Raw genomic sequence first — 20,384 nt, 5'->3', positions numbered from 1 at the left:
ATAGGTGTAGGTTCCAAACCCTGCTTCGGGCAATCCTAATGAAACAGAATATCATCAAAAGGAAGCTCTTCAGATAAATATGCAGTGGAATGATGATCAAATATGTTCCTGGTGTCCACACTCGGAGTCTGATTGTCCTGCGAAAAAGGTTGCTGAGGGTCTTGTGTAAACTGACCTCTACCAGGGCCCCCTACGTCCGGGCGACCTCTGGATCGCCTACCCATATTACCAAATGTATTATTCAACCTTTGTTGAAGGACGGGGCATTGTGCTCGCCAATAACCCTCTTGACGACAATAAGCACACTGTTTAATGTTCACAGGACCCAAGGGCACATTCCCCTGTGGGACATACTGACCTCTAACCTGAGAACTACCCCCTCTGGGGCGCCTAACAATTTGCTGCAATACCACTTTAGTTTTTAAATCGCCTTTCCATTTTTAAACCCTATCTTTTTCATTATTGACACGATTCTCATAGTACTGAGCCATGTGCAGTACTTCTGATTGTGATTTCGCCTGCCAAGCACTCTCAGAAGACATCATTTGTGAGTGGATGTCAGGCAGCAATCCACGTACATATTTGTCCACAAATAATCTTTTCCCAGACTCTGTGCCTAAGTCTTGTCCACTGAAATCAGAGAATACATGTTCGAACCGATTAAAGAACTCGGTAGCACCTTCAGACTTTCCTTGGACACAGGCTGTAAGCTTGTCCCAAATAATTCTCTTTTCGGGAATTATGGTTTTTAATTTAGCAACGATTCTATCAGGCAGAGTTAATATCACCTGAGGCGGTCTTTCGCCAGCTGGCCTTTCCCCATCGAGTCTAGTTATATTTACCCATGTATCTCCCAACCCGGGTACGTCGTCAATAGTTCTAACTTGTTTCCATAAATCTATGGGTAGGAGTACAGAAAACAACAAATCAATGTCACCTAAGGTGAACACTGAGGACTGCAAAATGGATTCTATCTCCTTATAGAACCCTGTCGGATTTTTCCTAATATCAGGAATAGATTGCCTAATAGTATTCACTTCCTGTCTTGAGAACGGGACGTGAACGAACTGCGATACATAATGTGCGGGAATGTTCACAGCGACTAATCCCTGTGCAACATCGGCCGCAACCTCAACCTTCGGGACAATTGTCTGAGGAACCTCTCTCATAGGCAACTGAGAAATAGGTGACTCTGAATGCTTACTGAGCAACAGAGCCAAGTCGAGCGCTACAGCAGTCGAAGAAGTGTTAAGTGAAAAAGCTCTCTTAGAAATGCTCAATAACTCTGTGGGACAACTAATCTTTTTTATACACTCATCCTGCAGGTACTCTACCATTACCTGTATCACTTTCCTCTGCATTTCTAGCATATATGATTATACCTCAACTGGAGTTATCGATATGTCTGAAATCCATCTAATCGCGTCTTTCTTACAAATTCGCATTTCCTCCGATATCGGTTTACGACACGGAAGGAACCGTTACTGTACATGCATATTTTCCTCTTCATCATCCTCATTCTGTAACTTTTCTAACTCCTTTCTATACCCAAATAACCTCTCGGCATGCTCATTTACCTTCTCCACAGTGTCTCTAGAAAGCGCTAGAGTATTTAGATCCCTTAACCCTTGCGGAACATCCGCGTTATTTAATCTTCCCCACATTATGCATAACTGAATCCCTAAACCTTCAATAAAAACATTTTTCTCAGGAAAATTATCCGTATTACAAAGTGTGGAAAAATGCCAGCTTGATCATCCTTCTCCATACAATGCTTAGCCCATGCAATTAACTCACGTTTCTTCTCCGGCGGTACAGTATAGCGAGTGACAACCTTTGTTCCTGTACCTCGATCGATTACAAGCGGCTCAGGACCACTTGGAAGAGAGGGAGCAGGCAAATTCGATGGAGGTACTATAACTGGTGCGATAAAAAGAGGCAGAGGAGCAGGTGGAGGAACAACAACCAGAGGAATAGGAACAGCAGGTTGAGCAGGAAGAGCAGGAATAACAGCAGGAAGAGGTACAGCAGCGGGAAGAGGAACATACAGAGGTGGCGCAGAGGCACCGGGCCTTCATTCATTTAATATTTTGTCAATGAACTCATCCGAAATATGAAGATCTTTAGAAGGATATATTTTCTGAATTCCAAGTGAGAAAGCCCTATCCATATTTTTAGTCACCTCAGAATGTTTGTCTTGATCATATAACAACGCTTTTTCAGCGTTCGTTTTATGACGACGTGCATGTTTCTCTCTACTTTTAAGTTGTTGCAACGCTTCTTTTTTCCAATTCTGCAAAACATCAAATGCTGCAGGTCTAGCCTTTTTCTTTAACAAGACTGACTCCAAATATTCAATACGAGGGATCTCAAAACTACCATTGATTGGCCACTGAAGTTCGGAGGCATGTCTGGTTTGTCTGTGCCAAATATCATTAAATACTATACTTCCAATGCCATGCTTACAGTACATCGTACATGCCGGCGACCCCTCCTGTGGTGCGGGATGGCTAAATTCCAAAGATTGTCTATCACTGCGGAATAATGCCCAAAAGCAGGAAGACAATTTCCCAGACATATCTCAAATTCTTGGTGTTACCTGGTCAATAATTGTGTCTGCAGATACAATGCACCAAAATTCAAATTGTCAGGGTTAAATTAAGAATCGGGTCACGACTCAACTGACCAAACCTAAGGAGGACCGATCGGTACTTCTAAGAATCTTACCTAACCAATCTTACCTCGTGTATGGTGATTTTGGCAAATCTGCCCGCCTCAATAAGTGGACCCTCGTCAAGATGCCGTCTCGGACCACACGCTTCTCGTCCAAGGATCGGGTCGTGCAGCGCTGCTGAGGTGTCGCGTCTCGTTCAGGGGGCCCCTTATGTCACACCGTCCGATCCCGGTCAGATAGCATGCGTCAACCTTCAACAATCCGCCATCAATCTTGAGGGTCCCTATTCGGGCGCCAACTGTGGAAACCGAAATAAAATATCGAGGCTGAGTACCCCAAAAGGAAATACACCGAATACGGGTTACAAAGGAACATACAAAGTACTTTATTTTATACTGAATCCAGTTACAAAAACAGAACAAAATCAGATAGCTATCTGCCCTCAGTACAACACAACGAACTCCAGCGTGGTTCAGTGTGTTCAGTGAGAGACGTTGTACATTAGAATACATTAGCTTTTTATACATTTGGTGGGCACGATGTCCAGCCCCACTTCGGGTTAATATTCATTTTAATACATCACCGATCTAGGGTTCGTGCCAAGTCTCAAACAAACGCATATAACTGGTTTGCCTTTAATACATGTATCAACAAGCCTATGCAATAACTGTGTATTCTAAGGTTTTCCATGCAGGCCTTCTTAAACATTAAATACAATGTAGTAACTACATTGTAACAGATGTTCTTCGTTCAGTATTTGAATACATTGTCTCAACATATGCTCGTGGATTAGTTTCATTGCACGAGTAATCCTTCTACACATAGGTCAACGAAGGACAAGGTCTCAGTTCATGACCTCAACAAGTGGCCTGCAGGCAAATTACACATTAGCTATGTACAGAGGTCAAGATGGCCATGTTGTATTTTAGAATGACATAGTCCACCATTTTAGCTCACAGGGTGACTTTTACACAACGAATCCTAAAATGGCGGTTTGACCTAAAATGGCGGTTTACATGGATTTAAGGTCAGGACCTTGCGACACAAATTTCTTTCGCAAGCGACTTTCGAGCAGCTTGGCGTAGGCCAACATTAATATATTTATTACAATAGGAGGCACGATATACTTTCTCTTTCGACACTGTGGTTATTATTATGTGGGGATCACCACAAGAAAGGCAAAATTGCGCTGGACTGAGCATAAGTCCAACATCCGGACCAAAAACCTGAGATCACATGTGGCAACGCACTTTGTGGAAGTGAGACATTCTATTGCCCAATTGAAGTGTATGATTTTAGAAAAAGTCAAAATGGGTCCGAGAAGGGGAGATGTACAAAAGAGACTACTCCAGAGGGAGATTAGTTGGATTGACCTTTGTGATTGCCTCAGCCTAGGGGCATGAATTGTGAATTTGATATAATGTGTTTTCTCTAATGCATTCCATGTTGATCCAGTGTTTGTGCTTTTAATAGTGTTTTTAACTGAGTAATGCCTAGTTAACAGTTTGTTGAGATATCATATATCTGGACAAGAGTGCGTACTACTATGAATTTTCATCTAAGCAACAATAAGTATGCAGGGCTTTCATTTTGACCCCTACACATACAACTCAATGTTTTGATTCTGGCTGTGGTCCTGCAGATTGTGAACTGGTTGGTACCAGGAGTTTCATTGAATAACTCTGTAACATGATGGACCTGTGGTATGGCGATGTAATATGAGTCTTCAGCAACTGTATCACTCATTCAAGAATGTGAACGGCACAACCGGCAGGGTGACCAGTTGAATCCTCTAGCAGATTCGAATACTGATTGCTACAAAGTATATCACTCAAGGTGCAATGGAGAGTATAGTTTTACGAAAATAACCATCCTGATTATTGTTGACAACCTGTTGACAACTTGTTTGACAGTCTATGAGGGTACGATGCAGGCGGGTGCCTGAGCATCGACCCACCTGTGAAGACTGTCACTCTTCTGTAATCAAGCAGGGGTAGGGGCACTAAGCAGTCCTTTACTCCGATTTTGCCCCTCCCCCCGCCACTCTTAATCCAGGTATACCTCCTCTCCGAGTTATTTTACTAGACCCGGCGTACCTGACCGAATTGACTCATTATACTGGATGGTGTTATTAGTTTTTAAGCCAGCCTCACTGGCACGCTGATCTGGGAAGGGATGTGGATACACTACACGAGAACGGCAACGCGTTGCATGCTCCGTGCGCATCCCTAGCAACAGTAGCTATGGCAAGCACGCGCAGCACTGTGTCTGCCCTCATTATATGCCTTAGGAGTTAAGTCGCTACACACAGTGTGTGGTTGGACCAACGTGATAGTTTGAGAATAGACGACCTAGTTGAGCCTTATTAAAGGATCTAATATAGACACAATTGTTTTACGTATTACGATCGCGCCCATGATACGATGTCCCATACGAAGATGGCGCCCGCGCGGGGACGCGTGTAACCGGCTGCTCCCATGGCAACCTACTTTGCTTGGGAGAGCAGTGCAGCACATCCTTGAGACGGGCGGCTTCGTTCGGCGTCCCGTGGGCAATTCCCTTCCAAGTAGGTTTCAAGTAAATGCAGGCAATTACTGATCACGATCGTTGAATTATGCAATTAGCACTGCTCCGAGAATAGGGGCCAACAGCCCACTCCGAAGCTTACGTCGATTACAGCCTATCTGGCTTGAGAGCATACGATCAAATATCACCCCCCTTTCCTTTTTCTCCAAACCTCCAGTTGTGCATTGTCGGAGCCACAGCACGATACAGCCATTGCACCCGGCGAGACATTTGGTTCTTTTGACCGGGAGAGTCATGATTAATTATATTGAACAGAGTTTGACTCTGCACCCTTGATCTAATACTCACAAACTGTTTTGCTATGTCGCTTACATCATACAGGTGGCCATGAATTATCTCTGCTTACCAAGGAAAGCAGGTCAGTCTATCTCCATTTTGGAGAGTTACCTATCGAGTTCCTCCAAACTTTATATAAATCTAATGAGTGTATCCTTATACTTAGTAGGAATCCCTATCGAATTTTGTTGAAACTAAAACACTTCCTGCCCTGAAGATGGATTTCCAATAATCCGAAACACGTTGGCACTGATTACTCAATAGGAGTGTCTTTAGAAAAACTTCTGTGCAGAGTGAATGTAAAAGCTCAGAAGCAGTGAAATACAAATTTGACAACTGTCATGTATATGAATTACTCTATCATGTTATACTGAGATGAAGTGTACTTTACTTTTGTACTTTACCGTACACGGTTTGTTTTAGAGCATTCTTTGAGCTCAATTGAAATGCTGTCCTTTATTTTTGAATTACAAACTGACTTGTATGAACTAAATCTGTGAATTAAATTAGTTCTTTTACACACATCTAAGGTATTGGTGTGGTGTAAATTAATTCTGTTTATCAAATCTGCTGGCGATATGATGTAATAACAATCGGGTCTGCCCTACACCTGTTTGTTCTCAGCCGGATTCATTCTTGGTTGGAGACTCACAGCTAGACAGGGCTGAATGTACCCGGTTGACTATTTGAACATTAGATCAAGCCAATCACACCATTCTGAAGACTGGTGAAAACTGAGCCTTGTCAAACAAATATTCCCGCGAGGGAATCTTTAGTCTCGGCAAGGCAGAATTACTACTTGGGACTAGTTCCCGCGAGGAGTGAAGCACAGGGTTACCGGCCGGCAATGGTCGGTGCATGTCTCACTCTTCCTATGGCTCTTACTGTGTGTAAACCCACCCTATGCCTTAGGGAGTGTAAATTAACTCACTGTAGCCCAGGCCATGTGGAGTGTCCAGTTATAGCCTAGGCAAGGTGCATAATCTCACTATAGCAACATGTGCACACGCACCATAAAGAGAAGCCCATATAAATGCTCACCCTATAGTTCAAGGTATATGTATGCTCAGCTTAAGGATGTGTATGAACTCTCTATATACCGGGCAATGTGTATGATCTCCCTATAGAACAGAAAATGTGTTATAGACAAGGCAGTGCAGACAGAATAAGAATTATACAAATACCAGTGTAAACAGGCATGCATGTGTACACGTTTGTGATCAAGAATTTCACTTACGTAAACTTTTATAAAGCATTTTAAGTTGTAACATGACAGGTGTGTGAGTAATTTGTCCTATTTCTCCTCTGCATAATGGTACTAGTAAGCTTGCTTTTCCCATGGCCCACACGTATCATTGTAATGAATGAACTTCCATGAAACTATAATGAAGCACCAATCAAGAACTGCTAACAAAAACAACCAATACACAAGCAAACAATTATAATATTCAAGCAAGTCTTAAAGACACAATGTTTTAAAGAGAGATCAGCATGCAGAAATGTTATCTGAAAGGTTAGGCACACAGCAACAGCAGTGAACCCAAAGGCTAATTTAAAAGGGGGTGGAATAATGCAGAGAGTGCATGTCCCTGTTTAAGTTCAAAGCAAACAAGAGCATTCCATTTGAAAATAGGTCAATGTGTGCTGCTCTCGGGTTAGGCGCACAGCAATAACATGAGCCCATTTCCAGCACTGCAGAGGGGTCCTCCGCCACTATTGCATAACAAGTGTCTAGAAAGTATTGCAATCAAGTGCCAACCTTTCTGTCTCCAGGCACACAGATAGCCCCTATTGTTCGGTGTGTTCTCGGTCAGGAAAGTCCAGTGGAAGGCATTGTGTGGCCTCAGCCAGCCCCATTCAGGCACTTCCCACTCTCTGCCTCCCTCCTCTCAGAGTGAGTGGCTGGCTCAGGTTTCAGAGCCTGCCCTTTGCAGTAGCAAAGGAAATTACACCCCTCTTTTGGTCTTCCCACTCTTTCATATGGACCAGGATGTCACCCTCAGCGGACCTTGGCTGGCAAACAAAGCTCTCTGTGCACTCTGGTTTTCTGCCACATACCCACAGCCCCTCCAGTTCAGCAAACGGCTTTGGGTTCTGTCGGCGGAATACAAGATATGTGCTCTGTCAATCTTCTGCTGCGTGTAAGCTCCCTGTCCCAAGCCCTGCTTGTGACTTGCACACTATAAACAGTTTACACATTTCTCAAGATGGAAACATGGAAGTGATTGGGAAGTTACTGGGAGCAACAAACAAGCTATTAAAGGTTCGATGGCAGGCAGTGCAGCTGGGCCGAGGGGGAAATAAAGTTGGAGTTGTTTTCACAGAAGGTGCCCCCTTATTAGATTCAAGGTGCTCCCATTGATGAAGTATGGTCTCTGATTGAAAGAAGAGACCTGTATGAGCTGGAATTCATAGCACTGAAAGCAGCGCTGTCTCTCTCCTCCTCCCTCCACCACCACCCACAGCGCCTATAATGGCACCTTCATGGCCCAACCTGCAGAACAAAAGGAGAGAAAAACATGCAGCTTTTCACAACATGGGATTCACCTTTTACATGATGCAGTTAGGATTGATTAAGAAAGATGGGGGAATTTCTTTTTAAGTTGTTTCTTTGGTAATTGCAGGGCATATTCTAGTATGTAAATGTTTAACTTATCAGAGTGGTAATGACTCCTTTTGTGTTTCTTTGCCTTGCTAAGCCAGAAGGCTAAAGACTGGGAAGAACCAAAAGGAACATTTGAAAGTACTAGTAGACACATCCCAGTCTCCTCTCACAGTGATTAAATACTATACTTTTAAGCTAGTCTTAGTTACTTGGGCCCTCCCCAACAAGGGACACCCATGAAAGCACAACAATACAAACTGTGCTGTTATTCAATGGGTTATTTTCTGATAATGTATTCCTTTCTTGGTTTACACAAGCATCTTCTGTAGACAACAAAAAAGAGGAAATGCAATAAAGTATGGATGTACATATTTTAAAGTATTTTTATCCTTTACAAAATTTTTTTCTTGTCTACATAACTTTATTTATTAAAAAGACAACCTTTTGGCTCTGTATTTGGCTACGGCCGAATACCTATTCATCTCTTCGGTATTCGGCCGAATACTTAAATCTACTATTCGGTACACCCCTACAAAAAAGTTTTCAAGGTACTAACTGAACTTTCAAGGTATTAACTGTTTTCTTCTGCAAACATGATAAAGCATGCTTGCTCAACAGACTTATTCAATAAATTCCCAACCGAAAAGCAAATGCCTTTATGTATTATGGATTCTCAAGCATACTAATTGAACTGGTAAGCTACGACCAGATGGACTACCCTGTGCAAGCATTCTCTGATTAATATGCGCACAGATTTCTGATGTGGGAATAATATCATCGAGATTGTCATCAGGGTTAAATGTCCAGAATTCCTGACCCAGAAAAGCACACTCACTTTTTCTTTTAGGCAAGAACAGAATCTAAGGCCTTTTGATTTTGTAGTACAGTAGTGTGCATAACTACCTACTCATGAGTAGTCAATAAAAGGGACATTGTGTCATTTCACACGTTCTACAGCAATAGGCATCATTTCACGAACTTATTGTGATGTAGTTTAACACCTACTCTAGGCATCGTATATCCCATGCTGAATGAAAGTTTCTCCCCCAGATTCTCTTTCCTTTCTGGACAAGGATTTAAACTTGAAAGAAAGACCAATTGCAGGAATGAATCATCCCATTGTGCACTCTCATTGCCAGGCTTCACAAACATATGCAGAGCAAAGGGAAGCACTTACATACGACACTGGTAACCAAGGTACCCAAACACACACCATGCATGACACAGAAGAGGAAGGTCCGTAGACACAGAGGTCTGGTATGCCTGAAGAGAAGTTCCAATGGGGCTGTCTGAGCTCTAACAGTGTGCCCTATTTGCCACCCCAGACTAATTCCAGTGTCATCCCAGAGTAAGGACCAACAGGGGTTGCAAACTACAACTCAGAGAAACCCCTGTAGTCAAGCTGTGGAATCCCACGAGAAGCTTCAAATATTGAGGGCCATCTTTGGGCCAAATGCTATAAATGGCCACACCCACCTCCCACCCATGCTTGTCATTGCGGCATGGCCACACATACCAAACATCCTGGAGCAGCATCACGGGGAAGAGTTTTGTGGCTCGAACCCGCCTCCTGGAGATTGCACCTAAAGGAAAAGAAAGAACAAAAGGAACAGTCAGTGTACAGTGCCATCAACTATTCTCTCTCCCGGATGAACCTTAGTACTAACCTGCTTGTTTGGGGGTTGGTCCATGAGCACTCTGCTTACACCTAACCATTACCCCTGCATCCCACATTCTTGTGACTTACTGCTCCAGTGTGACTATGGAAGAAAAAACAAAAAGACATTAAGGATCTGTGCATGCTCCCGAAGAATAGGCTTACTAGGACATTAACCTTTCTTGTAAAACCCAGTACGTCTGGCTGCTTGTAACTATACCTTCCCAAGACTTGCACACCAACTACAACACACATCTGGAACTCCAGGAGTGATGTAACTCTTGGCAACCTAGATGCTTGGAGCTCCTTCGAGGCCCAGAGTGGGATTTGTTAGGTAATAACAGGGGTGACTTACAGAATCTTGGGTAGGACTTGGAGGGGTAGTTCTAGCTGAACCTGGAAGCTAATTACTCTTTTGTGTCATCACAGAGGTCAAAGATTGAATAGAAGCCCTGGCCAGGAAAGGACCAGAGAAGGTACATTTAACACCACTGTTTTGAGGGTTTGCTCCTGTGCTATTATCAGTGTGTGGGTGCAGCTCTACAGAAGGACTGGGTACAGATCTGTGAGTTCCAATGAATGTCACATATTTTGCTAGGTCCCATGGGTGGAGCCTGCTACGCACCATGGCCTGTTAAGGTGTTACACTCATCCATGGGTGACAAGCTATAGGCTATAGTCCCACATCTATTCTAATGCTTGTGGATACATCAGCTGAGGCCTTTGCACAAATATTCATAGTAGAGAAGGTCTGTGGCAGGACAAGGCAAACACTTTTGGGCTTGAATTAGTTGGGCATATTCATGCTTTGTAGATTGCGTTTCTGCCCCTAATAATTATACTGAAATAACATATGTACAAAGATAGTGACCCAAATAAATGTTAACATACATAATGAGTGATCTCATGTCTGGCGTCATAAGTGATGTAATCAGTGATGTCAAGTATGATATTATTAGTGATGTCATCAGTGATGTCATTAGTAATGTAATCTCTTATATCATCAATGTGGTCATATACTGCGCACCGGAGGACGAATAGCTAAGGTGTCATTGCCTGAACTGTCTATTTAATTTCAAGGGTTTTGTTGCATTACATTTTGACTTTAAGTTCTCTACAACTTAAGTTCTTTAACTGAATTTGAAAGGTGTTGGTTCAGTTTATTGTTCATCTTGAACTGTTTTCAAACAAAATGTTATATAGCCACTGAAAAAAGTTTAGTTTGAAAACAGTTAAGATGAACAATACATTGCAACAAAACATGGCCATGGCCACTGACCATAGCCTTCGCCCTTGGCCACTGTATGTATTTCACCAATTGGTTTCTTTGGGGTCCACTAGAAACAGCCATGAATTATATCACTCATTACATCACTGATGGAGTCACTAATGACATCACTTATATCCCTGGTTTGATTAATTATATTTCATACTTACAGAGTACACTGTATTCTGCCTTTGTTTCGGTAAGTGTAGTGTGTACAGCACAATTGTAAGTGCACACAGAGATTATAACAATGAAGAGTAGCATATAAGCATTACGTACTTTGGAAGGTAAGCTGTTATAGTGGAATATAAATTCATAATTAATTTCGAAAGAAATTACAATAAATATTAGTAATGCAATTGTGATGTCTATAATAAAAAAAATTATTTTCTATCTTCATTTCTTTTCTTTAAATGTAATAATGTAGTATAAGTAACTGATTTTTTTTTTAATATTACCAAACTTTCAATTCTTAGATTCTATACTATTACAATCCACATGGGCACACACTTTCTATTATATGTGATTATCTTTTTTATAAAACCATAAGGAAAATTGTAAATATAAACGTGTGCATTTACTATTTTCTTAACACTTATTATTAAACATACTTCTCCTTCCATCTATTCTTATTCTTTTTTTCTGGAACATAAACCTATTACATTATGTTAGAAATGTTCAAAATATATTTTCCTGAATCAGGTACTTTCCTTGCAATGAAGTTTTGTAATTGCTTACTGTTACATGACATTCAAAGCCTTTGTGTAAAGTTGCATATTTTTATTTTGCATTTTATATGTTGATAAGTATTCAAAATGAATGGTCCACACATAATCAAATGATACTTCTGTATCAGTGCATTGTTTCCTGTTATATTGCTACTATCATGAAGTGTAATAAAGGAAAATGTGCATCAAAAGAGTTGAACAAAGACATTCTAACTTATGTAAACAATAATGTCATATATGATATAATTATTGATCTCATCAGCGATGTCATGTATCATGTCATTAGTGACACCATCAGTGATGTCATGTATGATGTAATTAGTGATGTCTGCAATGTTGTCATCTGTGATGATATCAGTGATGTCATCTGTGATGTCATCATTGTGGTCATATGCTGCACAACAGAGGGAGTATAGTTAAAGTGGACTTGCTTGAATTGCGAGTGCTGAATTGTAGGGGTTGTGCTGCATTAAATCTGATCACCTTAACTCTCTCTTAACAAGTACTTTTACACTGAATTTCAAGGGTTTTGTTATACTTTGCTTTCCTCAGGGCCCGCTAGCCATGGCCTTCACTCTAGTCACTGTACCTGGTGCAAAAGTAGCTTTCTTTTGAGCCCACTTGCCTTGGCCTTCCGCCATCGTCAGTGACCATCTAAAACCTGTTGCTTAATGTCTTGAGGTCTCACTAACACTAGTCATTGGCTGTGGCCACTGTACATGTTTATCAAATAGTTGGGTTTATGGCCCACTAGCAATGGGCTTTGGCCTTGCCTAGTTTGAAGTTTGAAGTTTTATTTATTTGTAAAGCGCAGCCAGGCCCCTGGGAAACCGGGCGCATATTCTTAGATGCAAGTTACAATATATACAATATGCACAAATTACAATACAAGTACATTATAAAGTATATACACAAATGAAATATATTACAGTGAATATTGAATATAGAGAATAGTTGCTAGTGGCCAGTGGCCACACCCTACAGTCCTGACTTATGTACATGTCTTATGCACATGTCACTAGCTAGGGGCTTTGGTTGTGACTTCTGTACATAGTGCACCAATAGTGTTCTTACTCCTTGTTCCTACGATAATTTCGCAGTAATCATTTCCAATTTCCATTAACAGAAATTCCTGCTGTAGAGTGGCTGTTCGCCGTTTCATGATAGCGCGGACAGATTCTTGGAATCAATGTCTTTCACTTCTTCACTGGCTCTCAACATGTGTTCCCCTTATTTTTACCAAGCCCCTCACTCCACTCAATTGCATTTTCACTCCCTAACTCTTTCCCATTACCCCCATCACTCATTGCTTCATGTGACGCACATTTGTTTCCATTTAAGTCTTGCAGCATTGCCGCTGTAATCTCATCAGATTCCCACAGTCTTCCCCAGGTAAACTGAGAATGTTCATCCAGTAACTGCCTCCCCAAACCAAGTCCAAATCTGCATCTTAACATATTGACATATTGGGCCTCATGACAAGTTTGCCGGTGCGGAAATAAGGGTGCCGGTCTGCTCACCGGCACCCTTGTTTCTGGACTGGCAAACTATGGGTTTGCCTGCCGGAGCCGCTGTGCCCGACAGTTCTGACCCGGCCATAAGCAGAGGTCACAGTAAGCAAAGCCATCAAGGAAGCACCGGCAGCATTAACAACGGTTCCAGTGCTTTCGTGTCCCCATTCCCATAGAGTCCTACCAGACTCTATGGGAATTGGGATTTACAAATGTACCGGTGTCTGACTTCCTGGCCACCAGACTCGTAATGAGCCAGTGGCACCGGCAAGTCAGGCGTCTGTAAATTTTTAGGGGACCAGCGGCAACCCGCCAGTAACACCAACAGGGTTACCACCAGGCCCATAATGAGGCCCTTTGTCTTATTTACTTGTCAAGACCTATAGCCTTATGTGATTGCTATTGATATTGCTGTTTGATATTGGTATTTATATATCGCCTACAGCACGATCGTCTAAGTGCTGTTGTTCAAAATAATCATTGTTCCTCTAGGCGTGAATACATAAACGGAAGAGTTTTAAGTCTTTTTCTGAAGTCAAGAATGTTATTGGACTATAAGGTCATGGGGGTGGAAGGATTATTCCAATGCTTGATGGCATTCCACCTCCAAATGGCATTTTGAGTTCTTTCATTTTCAACTTCTTCCGGTATTATTGCAGGAATCTCTCATATTGAATATTTTTAAACCCTCTTAATGGATTTACCCCAAACCAGTCAAAGAAATTAAGAAAATGCTTTGTGCCCAATTTGTTTCTTATTTGGTCCAAATCAGCCCAGCAGTTTCAGCACTATGGCTGTTCAAATACTGCACTTTTTCTCTATGGGAAAATAGATAGAAGTAGGCTGAAACGGTGTGTTTATGTCTTCTTCATGACACTTACATTTTTTTTAATTGTTTCCAAAATGAGAAGTTTGGGGCTCCTTAGACAAAATATTTGTTTAGAAAATTTTATCCAAATCCATCCAGCAAGTCAAAGGTTATTAGCCTCTTTCGGCCACAGTGCTGCAAATCACCAAGGCTGATATAAAGATTTAAAGGGGCAGCGACATCCCGTTCTCTGTCAAATATTTTAAAAACTACTGTATTGATTTATTCCCAAGTTGTATCTTTTTTGGTCCACAGCTGTTTCTCTATGGGATAAAGAAGGGAGCAGGCTGAAAACAAAATGTGTTTTTTGTTTTCTTAATACATTTTTCATTTTTGAATGCATTGTTCACAACATTTCCAGTTTGGGGGCGCTTGACACAATCAGCGTTTCGTCCAAATCCATCCAGCAAATAAAAAGCTATTAGTAATAGAATGTAGGGTCAAAATGGCAGATGTTCATTTCTGAAGCACCATGGGAATATAGCTATTAGTTGAGAGCGGGGGGCACCCACATCCATTTCAAATAATTTTTAAACTGCTGGATGAATTTACCCCAAACCAGTCCCGGAAATCGAGTGAATGCTTCATGCCCAAGTTGTTTCTTATTTGGTCCAAATCCACCCAGCAGTTTTTGCACTTCGCCTTTACATCAAATGTGACTTTTTCTATATGGGAAAATGAATGAGAATAGGCCGAAAACAGTGTTTGTTTGATTTCTTAATAGCTTTTTCATTTGTTAACCAATCTTTCCCAACATGTCCAGGCTGGGTGGACCAGTGACACACTTTCTGTTTGGGAAATATCATCCGAATCGGTCCACCAAGTCAAAGTTATTTTTATATCATTGTAGACTCAGAACTAAAACAAATTCAATAAAATAAAACAACATAAATAAAATGTTTCTATGATTGCTCTGACCTCATTCAGTACCACTGGTAGCATGGGGTAGTTAGTATGGGTGTAGGCGTATCTGAGGTTGGCGGTGAGAAGGTGGCTATGGATTGAACTGCAGGAGTGGCCTCTGGGTTCCAGCATAAAGCAATCACAGAACCCCCTTGTAACATAGCAGCACCTGTTATGTAGCATTTTTCCTTTGCCTCACGTGATCAGTTGTTTAGCAGATGAAGGGCATCACATCAAGACTACAACTTATGTTTTAACAAGTCTATTATGCCAATTACAAATCACATGGCTGATTGGAAAAAGCTCACAAAAATGTTAAGTATACAGAAAATGTAAAATAACTAATATACACATTAAAAAGCAGATCAACTGTTGAAGAAAATGTATGAGAGTAAATTGGATATATTAGCAAGAAAATAGAACAAGAAAGGACACTTTTGCAATGTTTTGTGTCGTGGAATTTGTAAGAGGGCCAAATTATTATGAGAAATCATATTGTGAATCACCTGTACAAAAAAATGTCCCACAATAGATTGTGTGGCTTTTTTAAGGTGACTTCTCTGTGTTCTTCATATAGCATTGCAGAAGAAAGCAAGACATTATAATACTAGACACTTCTTAATTCTGACGAAGTTTTTAAATGAGAGAATCTCTGATCTGGGCAAATGTCCTGCTAACAGATAGGAAAGATTGGGCCTATCTATATTTTCAAAACCGATATTTACAGATGGTCACATATTATTACAAAAACACAGGTGCTCTCTTTGAATGACCCATAGTTACTTTGCAAGATCCTACAAAAAATACTCCTGTTATTAATTAATGAATTAATATTTTATATTGAATCTAATCCCGGAGACCAGGCTCTAAGCGTGGGTCCGTGATTGGAATGCATTGTCTTACGTCCAAGACAAATGCATTGCCCCTGCAATTTAAATCATCTAAATAAGAGGAACCCGGTTATTTGTATCCTGCCTCCTTTTTAGGCGTGTCTCCAATGAGTTCTAGCTCCCTGTTAGAATCCTTCAAGCACTATATAGAGGATCATTTGTGTCAAACGCTGTTCCCTGATGAGAATACAGTGCAGCCTGTTGAGCACTTTAGTATAGGCCTTTTTGTAGAAGCTAGTGCAACTCTTCAAATTAGAAGAGAGTTGATCAATGCTGGTTTAAGCAGCTTTGTATATATCCATGCAGAACATACATGAAACAAACACGTCATGCTGTATGGTACATTAATGGTTTGATCCACTTATGTTCTGTACTACATGTTTTCCTATTATTATCGTTACTTATGCTGCTTGGTACATTTATGATGTTTGTTGTTTTTGTTATTTGTCTATGTTTGCCACAATTATGGTTTAATCTGCCCCATTCTGGGAAGCGTGTCATGCATTGACACATTGCATATTAACTAAATCATTACTGTCACTTTTGCCATCATGTTCTCATGTTGTTTTGTTCTAGCTCTGTGATGATATTCCTTTTCAGTGTGTTTTCCATATTTGGGTCATGTTAGAGTTGCAGCATGTAATGAACTAGCCATTATACTGAATTAGCCACAACATTATAATATAGGAGACTATTTTCACTTACCGGTTAGCAATTTTGCAAAATATCGCAAATGTAAATTATAAGATTTCTTTTCATAGTTTGTTGGTTGGAATGGGGTGCCTTAACATACAGAATTGACTACTTTTTTCAAGGCCATAATCTTGGGAATTACCCCAGGGGAGGCAGTGCTATGATGAAAGTGTGCAGGTGGGTTGTACATTTGGAAAATGAACAAATAGCCATTAGCTGTGATTGTATTCCGAGCATAAATCAATGTTACATACATCATTAACTGTAGACAGATTTTTTTCCCTTTTGAAAAGATTTATCAGGCCAATTCAAACATTAAAGTTATGAGGATCGTAAATGTTTACCACCATTCGGTCAGAAAGGAAGTAGCATCTAGAAAGGTAATAGTTCCTTAGATTACATGTTATATTCAGATGCTAAACAGTTTAGTCAAACCCAGTGCCACATGTTCAGTACATGTCATTGCGTTCTTAAAATGTCTGTTTAGATCAGCTGATCAACAAACACATTGGGCACCTCTTTCCTTAATGCTTTGGCCCCAATTTACCAGCTACTCATACTGAACACAAGCTTTCATGATGCTGTTTCTCATTTCACCATGGGTGGCTAGTTGCCCTGGAATGGTGCCCAAGTGCCCATGCCTTCAAGGGCTGGCCACCCAGATGGTGCGAGTGGAAAGAGAGTGTGATACAGGCACCCATTCAAGCACATAGGTATTCAAACTCGCAGTAGCTCTGACTTAGTACTACCTTGCTCATTGCACTAAATTTGGGGTTAAAGCTGCTGCGCTACAATCTATTGGGCCCCATGACTTGGGTGTTGCAGATCAATTGGCTGCAGCACCCCCCACCCTTATCACATTTTTAAATGTATATATGCATACATTTATGAATAATTCAGACAGTGGACCATAACATTATAGAAAACCATTTTGTATGGTAGGTACACTTTAAGCATGTATATAGCATCCTTACTTCAGTGTTGGAGTAAGGATTTGATTGGGCAAATCTGGTCCACATAAAAGAGTGAAGATACTCTACACCGTAAATTGAGCTGAATAAAAAGTGTAGTTTTTAGGCTGTTTACTGTAAAGCAACTGTGCCGCCTTGTGGGGATGCCTTCTTCACACTGACATAATGCATACATCCCTGCATCTCCTGTACATGTGACAGCATTTTCTTGCACAACAATTATAAATATTACTTTTCTAACATGTTTTGTAATTTGCACAAGCAACCACGCCTTTTGGTTATTCATTCCACTGCAACATGATGTTTGCAAAAGTTTCACACTGTATTTCTTACATTGTTTTATAGCTTTTCTCCAAATTATGACTTTTAGGTGAATCTGGGACAGAATTTGATTACGTTTCTGAAAACATAGCTTTTTCAATCCTTGTCTCGCAATTACCATGCGAATGGATCATGTGGGCCGGCCTCAAACTCAAAAGGCCATATTTCATTAGCTGTTCACCATTGCCGCAACGTTGCTCCTTCAGCAGTTTTGACTGCAGAGAATCTCTCAAAATGAACACAGCGCAGCCCATGTTCGTCAATTTATGTAATTTGGCAGTGGGGAGATATTATGTGTTTCCATACACGTAGGCTGCTCGCACCGCACATTTTTCATCATTTGCACAGCAGAGTGCAAAGGTGGAGGGCAAAAGACGGGATACACATGTTTATGCCACCCTTTGCCGTCCACTTTTGTACTGTGCCGTGCAAAGTGAATAAATGCTGCCTGGCTTCTTGCACGCCAGGCATCAGTTTCTCTAAATTGGGAATGCCGCTTGGCATGCAGCTTGGCATGCAGCAATCACAATTACTATTAAACACTGCCCAAAGTGCTTGGAAAGGTTACTCAAAGAAAGGATTTCAGGCTTTCCGTGAAGAGATTCAAAGATGCAAAGAAAAGTTAAGTTGGCTGTTGCTTCCTCCCTGTACTGCTGTGGTCTAACCTTTGGCCACTTTCATAGACACTAGTCAAGAAGTCATCATGGCACGTGGGTTGGTCCACCCATTGGCCATGGGCAAGTAGCATTGTAGATCTGTTTTAACTCAGAAAAATTAGAGTTGTGGGACTTCAGTGTCTCTTGGAGTGAAAACACATTTGCAAAGCCGAGATTCTCGGCTATTTTTGCAGGATTCGAACCACCAAATTCTGAGTGCCAGAGCCGATAGAGAAAGCCATGCTCACCAAGTCTCTTATCAACATGAATGCGTGCTAATACTTAAAATGTTATGATGCGTTGTGGCACCACATGTCCATATTTCAATACAAATTCCAGAGGTATGCGGACTTGCTGCATTGACAAAGTGGCATTGGCGCACAACACAACGCACAGAAATGTGCTGCGACCCCAAATTAAAAATTGCATTATGTATGATATGATATAATATGGCATTTATAACGCGCCTATACACAAGTGTTTCAAGGCACGAAGAGACAAGGGAGGGGGAACAGAGGGAAGACAGACAACGATCCTACTAGGCCAGGTGTCATTCAGATTGCGTAAGTGCATAGGGAGGGGAAGGAGGAGAGTGCGGGGGGGGGGTGAGGACAGTGCATTACATGGGATAAGAAAATAAATAACAAGTAAAAGTACGGCCAGCAGGTGGCAAGTGCAAAGGTAAGTGCAGACATCAGGTGTCAAGTGCTGGAAGTGGGAATGTAGGGATATAGAAAAGAAGTCCCCAAGTGCAGGGGTTGCCAGGAAGGCAGTGCAGGAGTGCAACTGGCGGGGGAGGGGACCTGGGCCCGAGATCAGGGGGTGGCCAGGTAACTAGTGCAGTTTCAGTGTCAACCAGGAAGTCAGCAGGGGAGAGGAGGAGAAAAATCAGAAGCAAAGAGAAAGGTTTTGAGGTGCTTCCGGAAACGAATATGATTCTCCTCAAGTTTCAGGGAGGCAGGGAGGCGGTTCCAGAGGGAGGCCCCAGCCGAAGAAAGAGATCGACCACCAACTTGTTACTTGGAGAAGCGACTGACCCTGAGGGAGTTGGAAGTGGATGAGTGAAGAGCTCGAGAAGGAAGGTATTTAGGAAGAGAGAGCTGAAGGTATTGAGGCCTAAGGCCCCAGAAGGTCTTATGGACGATGCAGAGGGTTGTGAATGTAATCCTCACAGCAACTGGGAGCCAGTGCAGAAATTTCAGTCCTGGAGAGATACGATCACTGGGCTTGAAGCCAAGGGCAAGTCTTGCAGTCCTGTTCTGGATGAGTTGCAGAGGGTGGAGAGTAGAAACAGGCAAATTTAGAAAGAGGCTGTTGCAATAGTCCAGCCTTGAGAGAACCAGAGCTCTGGAGACAGTGAGTTTCTGGGGGAAGGAGAGGAAAGGAAGAATACCTCTGAGGAGGTGCAGCTGGTAGTGTGACTTTTTAGAGACATCGGAGATGTGAGGAGAGAAGGAGAGAAGGAGAGTGTGGAGTCAAAGATGACCCCAAGGTTTTTAGCTTCACAGGTGGGAGCAGGAAGAGGGCCTAGAGAGGCCGGCCAGAGAATGACAGGAAAGGAGGGAGCAGGTGTGCCGATGAGGAGAATCTCGGTCTTACTGGCATTAAGGCAGAGATCTTTAGCGGCACACCACTCCTGGATAGCAGACAAACAATTGGAGATGAGGGAAGGAGAGGAGAAGGCCGAGGGTAGCCTGAAAATGAGTTGGGTGTATGATACAGTGTCAATGAAAAAAATAACTCCATGCCAGAAAGACGACAAAGGAAGATGATGTACA

This window comes from Ambystoma mexicanum, chromosome 5p, assembly GCF_040938575.1.
Source record: "Ambystoma mexicanum isolate Mex_15411 chromosome 5p, UKY_AmexF1_1, whole genome shotgun sequence".
Lineage (NCBI taxonomy): Eukaryota > Metazoa > Chordata > Amphibia > Caudata > Ambystomatidae > Ambystoma > Ambystoma mexicanum.
This window is presented reverse-complemented; position numbering follows the sequence as displayed.